General features: G+C 32.0%; 1 protein-coding gene across 3 annotated transcripts in view; it reads right to left on the bottom strand.

Annotated features, from left to right (window-relative positions):
- mnd (L-type amino acid transporter minidiscs) overlaps nucleotides 1–16,029 on the bottom strand; it is a 74,641-nt gene that overhangs the window by 47,840 nt on the left and 10,772 nt on the right. The window contains exon 1 of one of the 3 annotated variants that reach the window (XM_040717082.2): nucleotides 12,143–12,187. The exons of the other annotated variants lie outside the window; for them this stretch is intronic. The gene's annotated coding sequence lies outside the window, so the exon portion shown is untranslated. Of the gene's footprint in view, nucleotides 1–12,142; nucleotides 12,188–16,029 lie in introns of those variants that run through there. 3 annotated transcript variants of the gene reach the window in all.

Raw genomic sequence — 16,029 nt, 5'->3', positions numbered from 1 at the left:
ATTTCTGTATTATTAAAATGTTGCGATACCTAATTTAATTTCAACTATCCCCTGTTGCTGTCTCCAATTTCGAGATAAAAAAGAAGGTACCTACGAGCAAACTTATACAGTGTAGCCCAAAATTTGAATGATATTATTTTGTTCGATAACAAAATTCCACATTATTTTCTCTAAAAAAAAGAGATTGATATTATGAAAACAACTGTTCTCCCTTTTAAATAATAAAAAAAAGTTGGACATTAGGCACAAAAAAACTACAACAAAGCATACAATCAAGTCCTAAACAAACTTAAAAAAAGACGATAAAGCAATAATAGAAATTGCATTAATATTAATACGTATTTGGGGGGGAAAACATCAATAAAATAACAAAACAAAAGAACAAAAGATTTTTAACTCATTAAAATTGCGAATAATTTTATGTAAAATCATCAAATATCTTGCTGAGAGTGAGGGGTGAAGTTATATTAGATCTACAACCTATTTTCATTTTGCAATATTATCATCTGTAATTTTAGTTGTAAGCTCGGTATAGTGAGTAGGTGCAGGTATTTTAATTTCTCTTATGTGACCCACTTTTACAGTTGTCGAAAATGTCCGTTTATACGCGATAAGAGTCCTCCCATTTAAAATGAGTAAATCTAGTGCTTGTTGATATTTTTTTTTTTTTTTTTTTGAGTATTAACTTTCCTTGGTCATGACCCAAAATCATAGAATTAAAGAGACATTCGATGCTGCAATTCCCTTCAACTTGAATAGAAGAAAATTATTTCAGGATATGATAATTAATAAATTCATTGATAACTGTTAAATAGTTTGTCGCTGACTTTACTAGGAGAGTTAAAATGAACACACCTTTTTCTTTTTTTTTTAAATCAAAAATCTAAAGAATGATTTTAATCCTGAGTAGTGAACTTCGTTTCCTACTATATTCATTTAAATTCAAAACCTAATTGAAAATTCGTGTATGCATATAAAAGACTGAGAGTAACCTTGAAAATTTTGTGTGGAGTTATAATTCCAAGTCCTTGAGTAGAATCGAGGATCCACACTGGATTAATTCCTACCAATTACCTTGTTCGATATAATTGTTGCCAAGAGTACGAATCCTCTGCATAATTGATATTTAGGTCTACGTAGGGCAGAAATACAAAACTTATGAAAAATATCAGATTTAATCAGAAAAAACCTACTATGAAAAATATTTTCTCAAGCATACATCATTTTCAAATATTCCATAAATATACAATTTGCAACTGATTCCGTGAACATAAGGAAAAAAACTGGATCTATATTGACCTTGGATTTTAGAAAAAAGTTTGATTCCATTTTACAAGAGCATATTCTCCTTTTGCTAAAACGATTTTTGGCAAAGCGTAAATTTAATTCAATTTTTAAGGAACATCAGTTAATTATTACAGAGAAAGGGAGATCGATAGAGTGGTCTTATTTTTTCAGAACCTAGTTAAGAATGTCCCTCTGTTCCTTTTCTGTTTGTCATGGACATATTTATATCATCATATAAATATGATGGATATGGGATAACTTTTAGAGATTTATAATATTAAATAAATATATATATACTGATGACATGACATAACAGGATTTGTAGAGATAATAATGAATTGAAAGTAGTTTTGTCTTATTTCAAGATGGTTGACGATAAAATTTGCAGTCAACTTAAATTATAAAAATCCTAGTGCCCTCCCAATTGGCTTTGGTATCCTATTAAAAGTATCACATTTGTCAGCTTTCCTAATACCTTAGATGTGTAAAATATGACATAGAAAGCGGAGTGGTTTTTTCTAGTTGGTAAATCTGTACAGGATTTGCTGAGTTTCCAAAGAATCTTCTTATTCTAGTGCCCTATTACCAACAAACAGAAATGCTGAGGTAGCTCTTGAATGTAATGTGGCAGAAGTTGGAGCTGAAGATGATATGGAAATTGAAATTGGAAAGTACACTGTTACTCTTAACACTGAGGGTGAATACAACACTTGGTATATTGCTTCTTATGAGAACAGGAATGATGATGGCACATTCCAATTGGATCATCTTGCAAGAGTGAAAAAGGGTAACAATTTCATATGGAAACATCCTAGAAAACCAGACACTCCAGATTTGCACTAAGCTTCTATTCTGGAGTGTGATGTAGATGGTGAATGGGATGTTTCAAATAACAGATTTATGACATTTTCCCTAAGAAATCATAATGCCATCAATTCTATGTTTGAGAAGGCATCACTTCAAAAGGTCAAATAAAAGTTATTGATCCACTCAATTTTTTTACAAGTATTATGAACATTATTTTCTATTATTAGATATTATATACAACATAGTAACACTGATTCACATATTATTTTCACAAGAGCTATGCCTAATGACCAGTAATACTTGCAATTTGTGCTTATATAAATGCAAAAAAACATATTTAGAGGTACAACTAGCTTACATCAGTCATACAAGTAAAGAATTTTTAAGCTGGGGGATGATTTTTTTTACAAAAAGATTAAAAACTAACAGTTAATTAGTGAAACAATGGGTTGCTGTTGAACATTTTCTCAGAAATTTCTAAATCTACCAAAGATCGGACAAAACTAATCCCACATTTGGAATCCTTGGTTTATAATTAGTAAGAATAGAGTCATCAAACAACTTTTTGAGAGGTTTACTGCCGATTTTATTGAAGAATAAAGTGACATGATGAATTTTTAGGGGAAATTATGGCTCGTTTCAGTTTTTTAGGGTGCAAACCGCAAAATAAAAAAAATCAATTTTTTTTTCATATTTGGCTTAATTGGACTAAAATACAACCAAAAAAAGACAGGCTATCTGGTTTTGAAAATATGACCCAAAGTTCACACAGTACTACCCCTATCCTAAATTGACTAATTTTTCAACAATTTTTAATTCAATATAATTCTAATAACAATTAACTTCAAAAAAACCTTTAATTATTTAAAAGGAAGGAATATTATATTTTGTTTATAGATCAATGTCAGTGGCAACAGTGATATTGATTTTGTTATTTTTCTAGAAAAGTTGAATTTTCGTCTTGTTTCCCCTCCCTCCTTCTAAGTGATGAAACTTCTTAAATAACCACCCACTAGAACAGGGTTTTTCGCAGAGCACCATCTAATGTACCTCGAAGGCAGTGGTAATAAATTACTTTTATTAATATTTAGCAAAGTGAACAGGTAAATTTTGAAGAAGATACGATGCCAGCTGCTGTAAAACCAAAGCCAATTGAAGGAGGTTGAAACACAGGCAGACAGAGTTATTTTTTTGCGTATAACCATAGATGAGAAATATGATAATGGAGGAGGGAGGGATTTTATAGTTTCAATCTGAAATGGTGTTTGTTATTTTACAAAGCTTTCATCATGACTCGGTGTGTCAACCATTCATTCATATCACAACAACTTGATCCCGCGTTATTTCAAGAATCTGAGGATATGTATATTACTCATTAGAGCTCAGAGTGGCACAACACATATCTACGGCCCAGATTATTATTTGTTGTATAAATAAACATCCTAGGTTTTCTACTCCCTTATTTAGAAAAGTGTACCTTGGAAGAGTTTGGACAAACACAAGTGAGCCTTCAGATACAAAAGGTTGATACCCCCTGCCTTAGAGTATACCACTCAACTGTAGTATTTGTTGAATGAGGAGGGGGCTGGACATACTGTCAGGCCGCCCTTGATCAAAATACATAGAGTTTTAACTATATCCATGGTGACCAGTCCTCCTTTTTTTCATGTTCAGAGTGTCCAGAACTTATTTATTATTCATGAGAGGTAGGATTTTTTTTTTTTTTTTGGTTAAGTTGATTTTCAAATTTACTTAAATCGACCAAAACATGTCATACATTTTTTTTTTATTATAGTTTTATTTTTTATGCTAACACCCCCCTTCTTCTCAAATAGACACTCTCTATACTATACACCCAACCTCGTTAAAGGGACCTTACAAATAAATCATTCTTTCATTAAATAATGAAACAGAAGAATAAATTTTTGTTAAAAAAGTGATGAATCATGAACACACAGACTCATTCAAAACCCTCATTTGTGATGTAAGTAATAAATCATGGAGCTCTGGAACGATGAACGATTTTGTCGATAAATTTCGTTTTTTTGGGGGTGAAACTTGAAAGAGTGCTCCAAAAGCAATTATTAAGTGTGATTCAATTTTGTCAAAGGCCAAGAGGATTTTTTTACATATAATCCACTTCTATTCCTGTCAGATTCTACACCTAAGCCCATATCTCATTTATTAGTGAGTAAAGAGGAAAAGACCTCTTATTAAATCTTATTATATTTAATAAGACATTTTTTCAAGGAGTATCCATGTATTATCAGTTCCTTCGTTGGTCATCATATTTCTCTTGTATTGGAGAAGATCGTATCTTGATTAACCTTTTTTATCAATGGATTACTTTACCTTAAAGAGATAAAACAAAATAATTCATTGAATCAAAACAATTATGGGGCTAGTAGAGAGGTTGTGTGATTTTAAAAGATATATTAGCCATGTATGTACTTAAGTAAATAAAAGGCTAGACAGAGGACGTAAAACACAAAATACCGTGTATCTATGTATTATAAGGTAATATGTAGGTATAAGTATCTCATATCGTCTAACTTAAGAAAAGCTATTAATAAATAAAAACATTATATGTACATATATACACATTAGACTGTTTCAAAATTCAGTTTCAATGAAATTTGAATGGAGAAACGCATTTTCTCTTAACTTGGGGCAGTCTAAGAAAATTTAGATAAATAAAATTTGTCAAATGGAAGTGACGTAACTCAATAGACAACCTGATACGGAGAAATTATTATCTTGAACTCAATGTGTGTAGGTTCGCGCCCAAGTCATTCCAAGAGAAATAAATATATATTATGTACAATATGGATTTCACACGAGATTTCTAGGCCAGATGGAGAAGATGTATTACTATAATGTTTACTGATTCTTAATCAGTGCAACTTCATCTGATTAGTTAATGGAACATTGCAAAAAATGTCGCAAAATAAAGGAAATATAAAGATTTTAAGAACACTGAACAAGTTTTTTTCTTTATTTTATCATTCAACCTTTATTCCGAATGGGTTCTTTGAGGAGCGCAAATCTCGGCCTATCGTCCTTTTTTGTTAATGATATATTGTTTCTTCTCTATGTTTGAATGAAAAATTTGTGATCTTTAACATGTTGTATTTATAAAAAAATTATATTTATTGCATTCATCCTTTAATATTGGCCACAATGAGATTATTTCAGCTCGGTATCTCAATTTGTCCAAAGACAAGGTCAATTATATGTTTTTGAAATTTTATGGGACTTTGACCTTTAATCTTGACCTTGGAGTTTTGGCCATATGAAGCATCTTTATTAAACCAACATAATGATACCAATTTGAGCTATTTACCTCAATCCGTTCCAAAGTTATTGACGATTATGTGTATTTATCGAATTTTTCAAGATATTAGGACAATTAAGACTTTGGATGATCATGAAAGCAAATTATGTGGAAGAGGTTGTGAGTCGATCTATGGACTGAGGAATGAGGATGAAGAATATAACTTCTCATTAAGTAGAGCACAACTGATTTTTCTTGTATTTACCACGACCCATAACAGTATAATTATGGGAGGAACGTTATAGGTATCATGGAGAGGAACTTCTATCTCATCAAATCCATTAACTCTTTAGAATTACTAAAAAATAAATAAATAGAAATATACTAAAATGATTGTTTAATTTAGGGTAGAAACCTATTCGAGCAATTGTGATCTCGATCATTCTCCTCCAACAATAAATATTCTTCACTTTACAAAGTTATTTCCATATTATTAAAAAGTTGCAAATAATTGAATTGTAACTAGCCACTGTCTCCAATTTCAAAATAAAAAGAGAAAGTATGACGTGTGGCCAAAGTTATAAAATGTACCCTTCAAAAATTTAAGGCCGTATTGACCCGATCTCGTATCCCACTATTCCAAAATATTTAACCTTAATTCTCTCTATCAATATTAACATCTCAGAAGCATTATTTATATACATGATCTTCAATGGATTCAAACAATTATAAAGTACTGTCCTTTATTCAAAATTCCACTCTGACTGCATTTTGAAGCAGTCTAATATACATATATCTACATTTATTCGTACGTCTTTACAAAAGTTAATGGAGGATACTAATATTGATGCGTAATTGGGAGAAGGATTTTAAGGAATACATTGTTGAGTACAAGTCAAAGAGTAGGTACAGTATTGTACAACATATTATGTATTATATGAGGAGATAAATCTCTTACTCAAAAAATGATTACATGGAAGAAGATGAAGAGAATCATGGAAGGGTCAAAAGTAAACATTTACTATATTACTATGAATTTAAGAAGGATAATGAAAAAAAAAAAAAAAAAAAAATAGTGCATTCTCATCTATGTAATAAATATGTACATAGCAAACCTCCCAGTTGTCCAAAAGATTAATCAAAATAAAGGGAGAAAAATTAGAAAACTTTTCTCATTATTGGATGATAAAGTATGTAAAACTTATTAATTGAAGAATAAGAATAAAATATAGCTTCACTCAACTCTACTTTTTTTTTTTTTTTGAGCAATTCTTTTACTTTCATCCACAGACAATTTTTGATTATATATATTTTTTTTTTTTGCAACATTACTCTAAATTAAGAGTTTGACTTCATCATGCAGTACTAGTCTGCATTTAACTCCTTAATAATCTACCAAGAATACTTCCCCTATTTCAAAACTATATAAATTAGCCAAACTCCTGTCTGTCTGAATGCCTGTAAATATGACAACAAGTCACCGAGTGCACTGTATATAGTGTTCTCTGAAGTAAATAATATATATTTTTTGGATATAAGCATAGGTGAAAATCCAATGTGGAATGGGCATGTTAAAAAAATAAACCGAAAATCAACATGGTAACACTAACAATTTGAAGAATGTTTTGGAGGAGAGAAAAATAATGCTAATGATGTCTTATTCGATCAGCTACAATCAGCTATGACAAGAGAGGAAGGAGAAAAGGAGTTAAGCATTTGCTGGGAGTACTCCGATGTCGAACCCCCAATTCTACTCCAACAAGGACTTACAATTACATCTCCACAACAAATCCTCAGGGTTACGCTCCGTCTTTTATAAGCATACTCGAACGTTCAAATATGTTTTGAATATAATTGAGTCTATTTAGGAAAGGATGTCTCAGGACTTCTCAGGAATTAAATAATGAGGACAACTCCTAAGGAAAATCAAATTCGTTCTTTATACTACCAATTAACGGGACAGTTAAAAAACCCACTGGATTAACATGTATGTATATAAGACAAAATAATGTAATATTGCAGGCGTGTGAATCGATAACAAGAGCAATGTTTCTCTTTAATTTTCTGATTGGTATCTTATATATATCATAAATCATGTGCATATTCAGTATATGTTAAGATCTGAATTAAATATTAACACTTTTTTGTTAAAATGATTTTTTTGTTTATAACAGTCAGTGCTCTTAAGACTAAAGTACTCAACGGTCCTCCCATCATATTATTATTATTTATTTATTTTTGTGAACACTCTCATCATTATTCTTTCATTCTTGAGGAGAGAACACGTCATATGAATTGATATAAGTATTGAGTAGTTACATGTGAGGGTGTTCCTAAAAACGGAGATAAAAACTGAGGATATCTTGGGCAGTTATATTCTATACTGTTAAAGAAAAAGTTGTTTATTAACCGTCACCTAATTATTCTAGACAATGCCAGGTACTTCTGCCAGTTTATAATAAATATCAGGGATCTCCAAAGTAGTCGATATTGGCCCATGGATAATGTTGTGTCATTCCTTATTTAGGACCATAGTCTCATCCAGTCCAGTCTAGAGATAGGTGGATCTTGGACCTGGATCTAAAGTACTCGATACGTTATAAATCATATTATTCGAAAATATCTTAGCCAGCTTGCAGTACCTAAGCTTTTACAGATCATAAAAATGAACCGGAGGATATTTCCGATCTTAAAAAGCTTATAGTATTTGTTATTACTTAATCCTAGTTATAAAAATGATATGATTCATATCAAACGTTCATTCTATTTATCTTGATAACTGATTGGAGCCACATTTACATAAAAAGTTGTTATTCCACACGGTGATACCTCATAAACAAACACCAAAAATGTACACTATATTTGGTTGTCAGCTGTTGAAGTTTATTCTTCCTTTCCTCTAATTAGTGTTCTTCACATTGATTGCTTGGATACGAATGAGTTAAAGTTAAATTTATTCATTTATTCTCAGTTGAAAAACTAAAAAAACTTTCTTGAAATATCCGTTAGTTCTCCCTATAATTTAGTTAAACACTGTGTCAACGCTATCTATTTTATCAAACATTGGAACTGGGTCATTCCATACCAAATAGTTTTAACATTATCTGCGATATAATTTTACAAATAGTTTAAAAATACATAAAAACTCAAAAATTTGTGCTTTCTTTGACCTTCATTTAATTAGTTAATTTCTCTTGCATTGTTTTTGCTTCTAAAAAGAAGTTGCTGGGAGTTTCTTGATTGTTCAATTAGAAGTAGAAAAATCCCCGACATAGAGACCCAATGAACAATCTTTATTATAAAGCCTTGATAAATCTCTCAATGGACTAACTTGTATAGTTATTTATTAATATCGAAATTAATTTTAACTTAACCTTCTTTGTTAAAAATAAAACAGGTTCTGCATGTGAACTGATGGTATCCGAGATTTGTCAAATTCCACCGTTGTGGCTTCTTTGAGCATCAAGGACCCCTTCTAACCATCTATAATCCCCCTTGGCCCACAGATTGTGCAGATGACCTACTAAGTATGAATGATCCCTTGCAATATGCTATAATACACCCCACCTCACGGGCTGTGGAGGTGAACCACTGGGCTCGAAGGCCAAATCTGTTTTATAGCTTCAAGCTTAGCGTACTAGTGTAACCTGCCTTGGGGCCCAGTAGTTCACCTGTATAACCTGATGGCAGGGGCGTATTATGTGACATTAAATGTGTTCTTTCATACATGTTTCTTCATCGCTCAATAGTTTTATCGTCCGAATATAATATAAATTGTAACACAATTGCAAATGATAATTTTGTATTGCAATAAAATTACTCACAATCATATAGCATACAATGATGTTGCTTAACGAGGATATTACCCACAACAATTATGTCTCACACTAATAATATAGCCCCCAATTTATCATGCAATGATATTACACAAAGGATTTTGTTTCTTAGGGGTCGTCCGTGAGGAAAAAGGAGGATACGTTGTAAAAAAAGTAAACGTATTTTTGTCAATGCATTTTTTTATAAAAACATTCAATATTTGTACATATGTACATTGAAAAAATTATATTGCAAGAGTATATACAGCCGCTAAATCCATTTGGGAGTCACTACTAAAATAATGAAAAATGATCCCAGGAATATGAGTAGAGTGACTAAAGAGAAACCTAGAGATATGTAATTGAACATAGTGCTCTACAGAGTAAGTACAAAGTCTGAAAAAACACAATTTGCTATTTGTTTCATATATATATACTTTACATACACATTACCCATAGAAAATTAATCTCCCTAAATATGTGAACAATGTATGTTGCTTCATAATATATTTTTAATTTTACATTTTACCTATTTCTCAAATTAAATATATAAAATGAAATGAAATAGTCATGATATTGTATTGCATAATATTTTTTATCGCTTCACAAACAACATCACTTTATAAAAAACATATGCTTGTCTACTCTTACATTAATTTCCTTAAATGCTTTGAACTGATGTATAGGGTAGGGATTTTAAATCCAGAAAATGTAAGGATAATGTATATTACAACTATATCTCTAAAATTAATTCAGCAATTCACAAATCTTTTGCTGCTAGATGAAGGGGTCCACAGTGAAGTCAATAACTCAAACAAACCACATCGAGCTTCAACCACAGCTACAAATCTGGATACTTGTCCATGTTGCTCACTTTTATTGGACTCTCTCTCTCTAGGACGCCCCAAACATAGTAGTCCAAGGGGTTCGGATCAGAGGCCACATTTCCTTTGCCGAAAACATGTCCATACACCAAAGATGGGAAGTGTTGACCGGAGCCCCGAAGATATATGGCCTTCCAGCTGCCACCAGGTCCATCCACACATTTGCAAACGTCCCTCAGGACATCCATGTAGACGTCCTTGGTGATGGTTTGCTTCTTGGACAAGAAGTGCGGGTTCATGATATCACCCTCGCTGGATACAAGGAGGAGACGTGGACTAAGGCTGAAAACATGGTCCTTCCTATGATTGGGGCATCCTCATGGTCACACTCAATCTACCTAGCATTCCTCCTGTTGACCTGGGTATCCAGACAAAAGATCTTCTCGTCGGAGAAGAACCGAATCATACCAGCTGCTTCATACTAATTTTCTTAAAAAATTTAATTTTTTAAGAAAAGCTATTGATATGTGTATTTTTTCAAAAAAAAAAATGCAAAATCTAATCATTCTATAGTTACTTATAATGTTTATTATTTATTATTATTAACATCTTTTTTTTCGACAGATTTTTTAATTGCGCTGTATTTGTGGATTAAATTTGTTGGGCAACCAAAGATAAAATAGAAAACTTAAAATACAATGTGGTAAAAGCATTAGTTTCTAAGATACTATTCTTTTTTAGCAACATAATAAAATATATAAAATGGCTCTATGGTCTATATATGAGGCAATGAGACATACTGATTGGGCTAGTATTTGCCATGGCTTTGTGGATGTTTCATATATTGTTGGGAGGTTTCCAAATCCCCAATTGGTAGAAGTTGCATCTAGAGCTGGCACAACTTTGGATTTTGGGATGGATGTGTCAAACTTTGGACAGATCTCCCATTATTAGGAGCTGCATCCAGAGCTGGCACAACTTTGAATTTTAGCATGGATGTGTCAAACTTTGGACAGTAGGAAGTAGCCTACATTTAGCCTAATAAACACTTGTCCATATTATATGTACTGTTTAAAATCAAATCATATAATACTGTTTATGCAATATTACCTTATTAGTGCCTAAATAAAAATAGTTAATAAATTTAGTTTCATTTATACTTATGCAACTTTGATGGCCTGTATTACTCTGAACATGGGGAAATATAGCTCAATTACAAGTGTATGAAAATAGGCCTCCCATTTTAACTTTTTGTGTGTTAGAGATAAGTAGAAAGAATGTTTAGTGTACAACTTCTCTGAAATTTGAAAAAGCGTCTCAAACTTTACATTTAGCTGGACCCCTTCTATATAGTAAGTAGCATTTAGTTCAATTTACGGAATTCGTTTGGATTGTACTCTTTTTCTGTTAGCCTCTAGCGTTTAATAAATGCAAACTTGGATCCTCCAGGTAATTTTATAAATTTAACATTTAGCTGGATCCCTTCTACCTATTAAGTGTCATTTAGTTCAATTTACGGAATTCGTTTGGATTGTACTCTTTTTCTGTTAGCCTCTAGCGTTTAATAAATGCAAACTTGGATCCTCCAGGTAATTTTATAAATTTAACATTTAGCTGGATCCCTTCTACATATTAAGTGTCATTTAGGTTAATTTACAGTATCCACATGGATAACACTCTCTTTATGTTAGCCTCTATTATTTAATTTGGCACACTCCAGGTAAGTCTTATAAACTTAAAATTTAGCTGGACCCCTTCTATATATTAAGTGATAATTTAGTTCAATTTAAGGTATCCATATGTATTAAACTTTGTTTAAGTTGGTGTCTATTTTTTAATAAATGTAAACATAATACACTCCAGGTAAGTCTTATAAACTTTTCATTTAGTTGGACCCTTTCTATAAATAAAGTGTTTATGCAGTTAAATTTACGGCATTTGCAAGGATTGCACTCTCTTTATATTAGGCTCTATTATCTAATAAATGCAAATTTGCACCAGTTATAGCTACAAGCAAAATATTTTCTTTTAATTTATGGATCAATAATGATTCAACTCATGAATCAACATAATCCCCCATTTCATAGTTATACAGACTAAATACAAATGATAAAAGTTCCAGGACAAGATCTTACCTCCTATCACTCCTCCTTCGTTTAGGACCACAGATGACAACAAAATGACTATTATTAAGAAGAGTCGTATGTAACAGTTGTATAAGTACCTAGATGAAAAGTATTGACAAGAAAGCACGTTGAACCTTACTCCCTGCACTTGTATAAAGTAATTCCAAAGGGCTTAAGTATATTTATATCCTGTCTCCTTCACTTTTTTTTATTATTCTGAACTAGTGATGGGACGATTAATCGGAATAGGAAATCGGAGAATCGGATGGGTTTTTTTTGGAATTGGGATCATCATCGGGAAAAGAATGTTTAATTTGTAATTCCGATTCTTTTTTATGACTGGTATTTAACTATTTATTACTTTTCTAAGTTATGCAAAATAAAAATATACTATTAAAGGATCTGAATCGGCATCGGAATTTTTTTAGAATCGTTCCATCACTAATCTGAACATTGCATATACTTAGTATGTTTTCTTTCAGCATTAGTCTAATATACATACATAGTAAGTAATTTACAGTTGAAAGATTCTCTTAACTTTTTATGCATTACTTCATGATCGAGAAAAATATAGAAAGGCGTTCAATTCTATTCATATAATTTGCCTACCAAGAGGCCAATCCATGCATTCATCTGAAAGATCCCTTTATTTTTTCTTAATCATTCGTAAAATACCCTGACCAGTCTATCGATTCTACTTTATTATTGAACTAGCGGTGGTATTTGGCATTGTTCGGAGTAATTAGGCGTCGGCTAAAAAACCGCTTTAATTATTAAATTAATTTTAATATTTGCTTTATTAATATGGAAGCTAACTCCCAACGGAATCATCAGTATTACTCTCCAGTTTTCATGAGCACACTCAATACTTTCAATTCAATTTTCAATTCATAAGACGTGTATTCACCTCAAGAATGAAAGACTAATAATAAGAGTTTGAGAGAGATAAATAATGGATCAATACAAAAACAGTGCTCCCTGTATCCTACATACAAATCCTTACGAGACTTAATTAATTTTTGCAAGCAAGCATTGTGATATACATCAGAGAGCAATAACAAAAACGGTTGTAAGGGTCTTAACCCCCCCCGACCAACTAACCCCCGTTCTTTAACCCCAGATCAGCTACCTCCTTTTAATCCCAAGCTTTTCACCCCCCAGACCATCTACCCCCAGCAATTCACCCCCTATTACAATAAATAACAACTATACGACCAAACATTTAACCCTTTAACAACTATACAAACGTAATTATTAATTTAACCAAAGAGTCCATGATTTAACTTAATGACGTAAATATTAGTGATACGTACTATTATTAATTAATATCTCTCATGAAATACGAGATAATAATTTTATGCATCTAAGTCAATATTTTGAATCTTTCCATTACAAATATGCCGTTGATATTACTTGAGTTATTTATTATAACATCATGTGTATACATGTTCAATATAATCAATCCCTAAATTCCTCGTATAAATAACCTACTAAAACTCAATGTTTTACGGACTTTTTGTCATGGGACTAAGGCAATTAAATTAGGTATTATTCTAAATATTTTTTGTATCTTATATATCATGTCTATGGTTAAATAATCAGCTTAAGTATTTATTTTTATTTATTTTAGTATTAAAAATTTAGATGATTAATAGAACTCACAATTACTTTCCGTATCGAACTTGAAAGTTTTATAGCTCAACAACCGTTCCAGACAACCATAACATTCATTTATTAGTTTGGCCCCTATCATTTACTAACTGTACTTATCAATAATAAAAATAGAAAAGGAAAGGGGGGTTGTAAAGGGCTCAGGGGTATTTGGTCGGGTTAAAGGGCGAGGGATAGTTGAACGGGGGGGGGTAGCCTGTTCCCAAGAAAAACAGTTCTCCTTGTGTACATGCACACTACACATGCCTACAATATACCATTAATACGACTACATTGTTATTTCTTAGATCAAAGTATATTTAGGATATACATCAGGGATCACTACGTACAGTACACCCTGTATACACGCTCAATGATACATGCAAAGCGACTGCGATATCTACATTGACTCAATTGTTATGATCAAAAATGCCTTCATTTGGTTCAATGATTCAAACATATACACAGATAAACTTTTCTTTATTAATATAGTTGTTTTTGTCAACATATGGCTTGATTTTAATTGAGATTGCATCATAAGTCAAATTATATAAACAATATATCCTAAATATCATTGGAAAAAAAAAGTTATATAAAAAAATGAAATTGAGTCGATTGAAAATAACTTGTTAATAAAAAAACATAGAAACATACAAATCGATTTATATATTTTTTAACAAATATGAGGGTCAAATTTGTACTCTACTTGCATTTACAGATTGGTAAACTCTTACCATCACTAAAGAAATCATGTGGATTTTTAACCAGATAACTCATGTATTTCAAAAGGAAATTCGTTGAAATTTAATATGAAAATTTATTAAGGCTTTTTAACTTTTATTTCTCAAATGGTAAGCATTGCCCTCCACAAACAGCACTAACTTCTTCTTGAAGCCAGAGTACACCCTCGGGACGAAGAAGTCTTTAGACATTGTCACCCCCTCCAGGTCTACGGCAGCCTTCAGTTCTTACTTTCAATTGCACCCCAGATGCCATAGTTAAGAGACTTGAGATCGAGGGAAGATGGGGCCACATTTTGCTCTACAATAAGTCGGCCAGGTTTTAAGAGAGCCACTTTTGTGTCTTCTTTGCTGTGTGGCTTTGTGTTCCATCCTGCTGCCAGATATATGACAACTTTGAATTTTAAACTTTCAAAAGATCTAATTTATTAATTAACAATAGAATTACAAGAAAATTAATAAACAATAAATAGATGTGTGTTTGAGCTCTCTTAATCATTAATGTAGCGGTAATGATGGCTTCCACGGGGCGCTGGAAGGCCTGGGACCCACGCTGCAGATATAGTCTTCTGTCAAGGTATCCCAGTCCTGGCTGAAAGTGGCTTTGAGGGCCTCGGTGTTTGGATGAAAGACACTACATGCCTTTCATTTTAGGAGTATAATGAGTGGTTTGGCGTAGACGTGGTCCTAGAGACACCCAACTGCTTGGAGTGCGCGAATTGAAATTCCTCAATCACGTTCAAGTGGCATTTACTCCACTTGTACGTAGGCCTGAGAGCTCAGGTTTATTTTTGTTAGTAATTATTTATGCTTTAATATATCGAAATAGGAATTAGTTTCTATCCCTCAACTTTCACTGATTATTGAATTAGTAAGTGTTCAGATTTCAATGGACCATCTGGGACAATAATTTCCAAAGGAAAACAGGACATGGACAAAACAAAATCTTCCTCATTGCTAAAAATCTACGTAAAACAATCGATAAAAAAAAAGATCCAACTCTTGACATACATAAAAAAATGGAAATAACCGGTACAAAAAAGAAGCTCATATTGGATATAATTTACTAAATGTCTTGAAGAATGTTGCAAAAGAATGTTTTGATTCTTTTTTTTTTTTTCCGACGTCCACACATTATTCAACTTTTCCAAATTTTGTAGAAATCCTTTGTTTACCTTTGCCTTTGGAACTTTACGTTCCCTTTTAACTCTGATCCTGTCTGAGCACAACCGACAGATTTTTTATACCCCATTTGATTTTTGAGATCTTCGTTAATATTAAAATTGAGCAATTTGTACAATTTGTGTTTGTGAATGGGGTAAAAAATAAAATCACTCTTGAGCACTTCGATCAGATAAGGAGGATTACCACCAACAGTCTGGATGGCAACTTTAAAAATATAGCTCGGAATTGATGAGCAAATTACAGTCATTAGTATTATAATATGTATGATTAAAAATATTCAGATTTTAATTACTTTTATCATATTTATATTATCTTTTGTCC

Source organism: Lepeophtheirus salmonis, chromosome 7 (genome assembly GCF_016086655.4).
Source record: "Lepeophtheirus salmonis chromosome 7, UVic_Lsal_1.4, whole genome shotgun sequence".
In the NCBI taxonomy this organism is placed as follows: domain Eukaryota; kingdom Metazoa; phylum Arthropoda; class Copepoda; order Siphonostomatoida; family Caligidae; genus Lepeophtheirus; species Lepeophtheirus salmonis.
The sequence above is the reverse complement of the archived record's forward strand: the minus strand, read 5'-3'. Positions and strand labels throughout refer to the sequence as shown.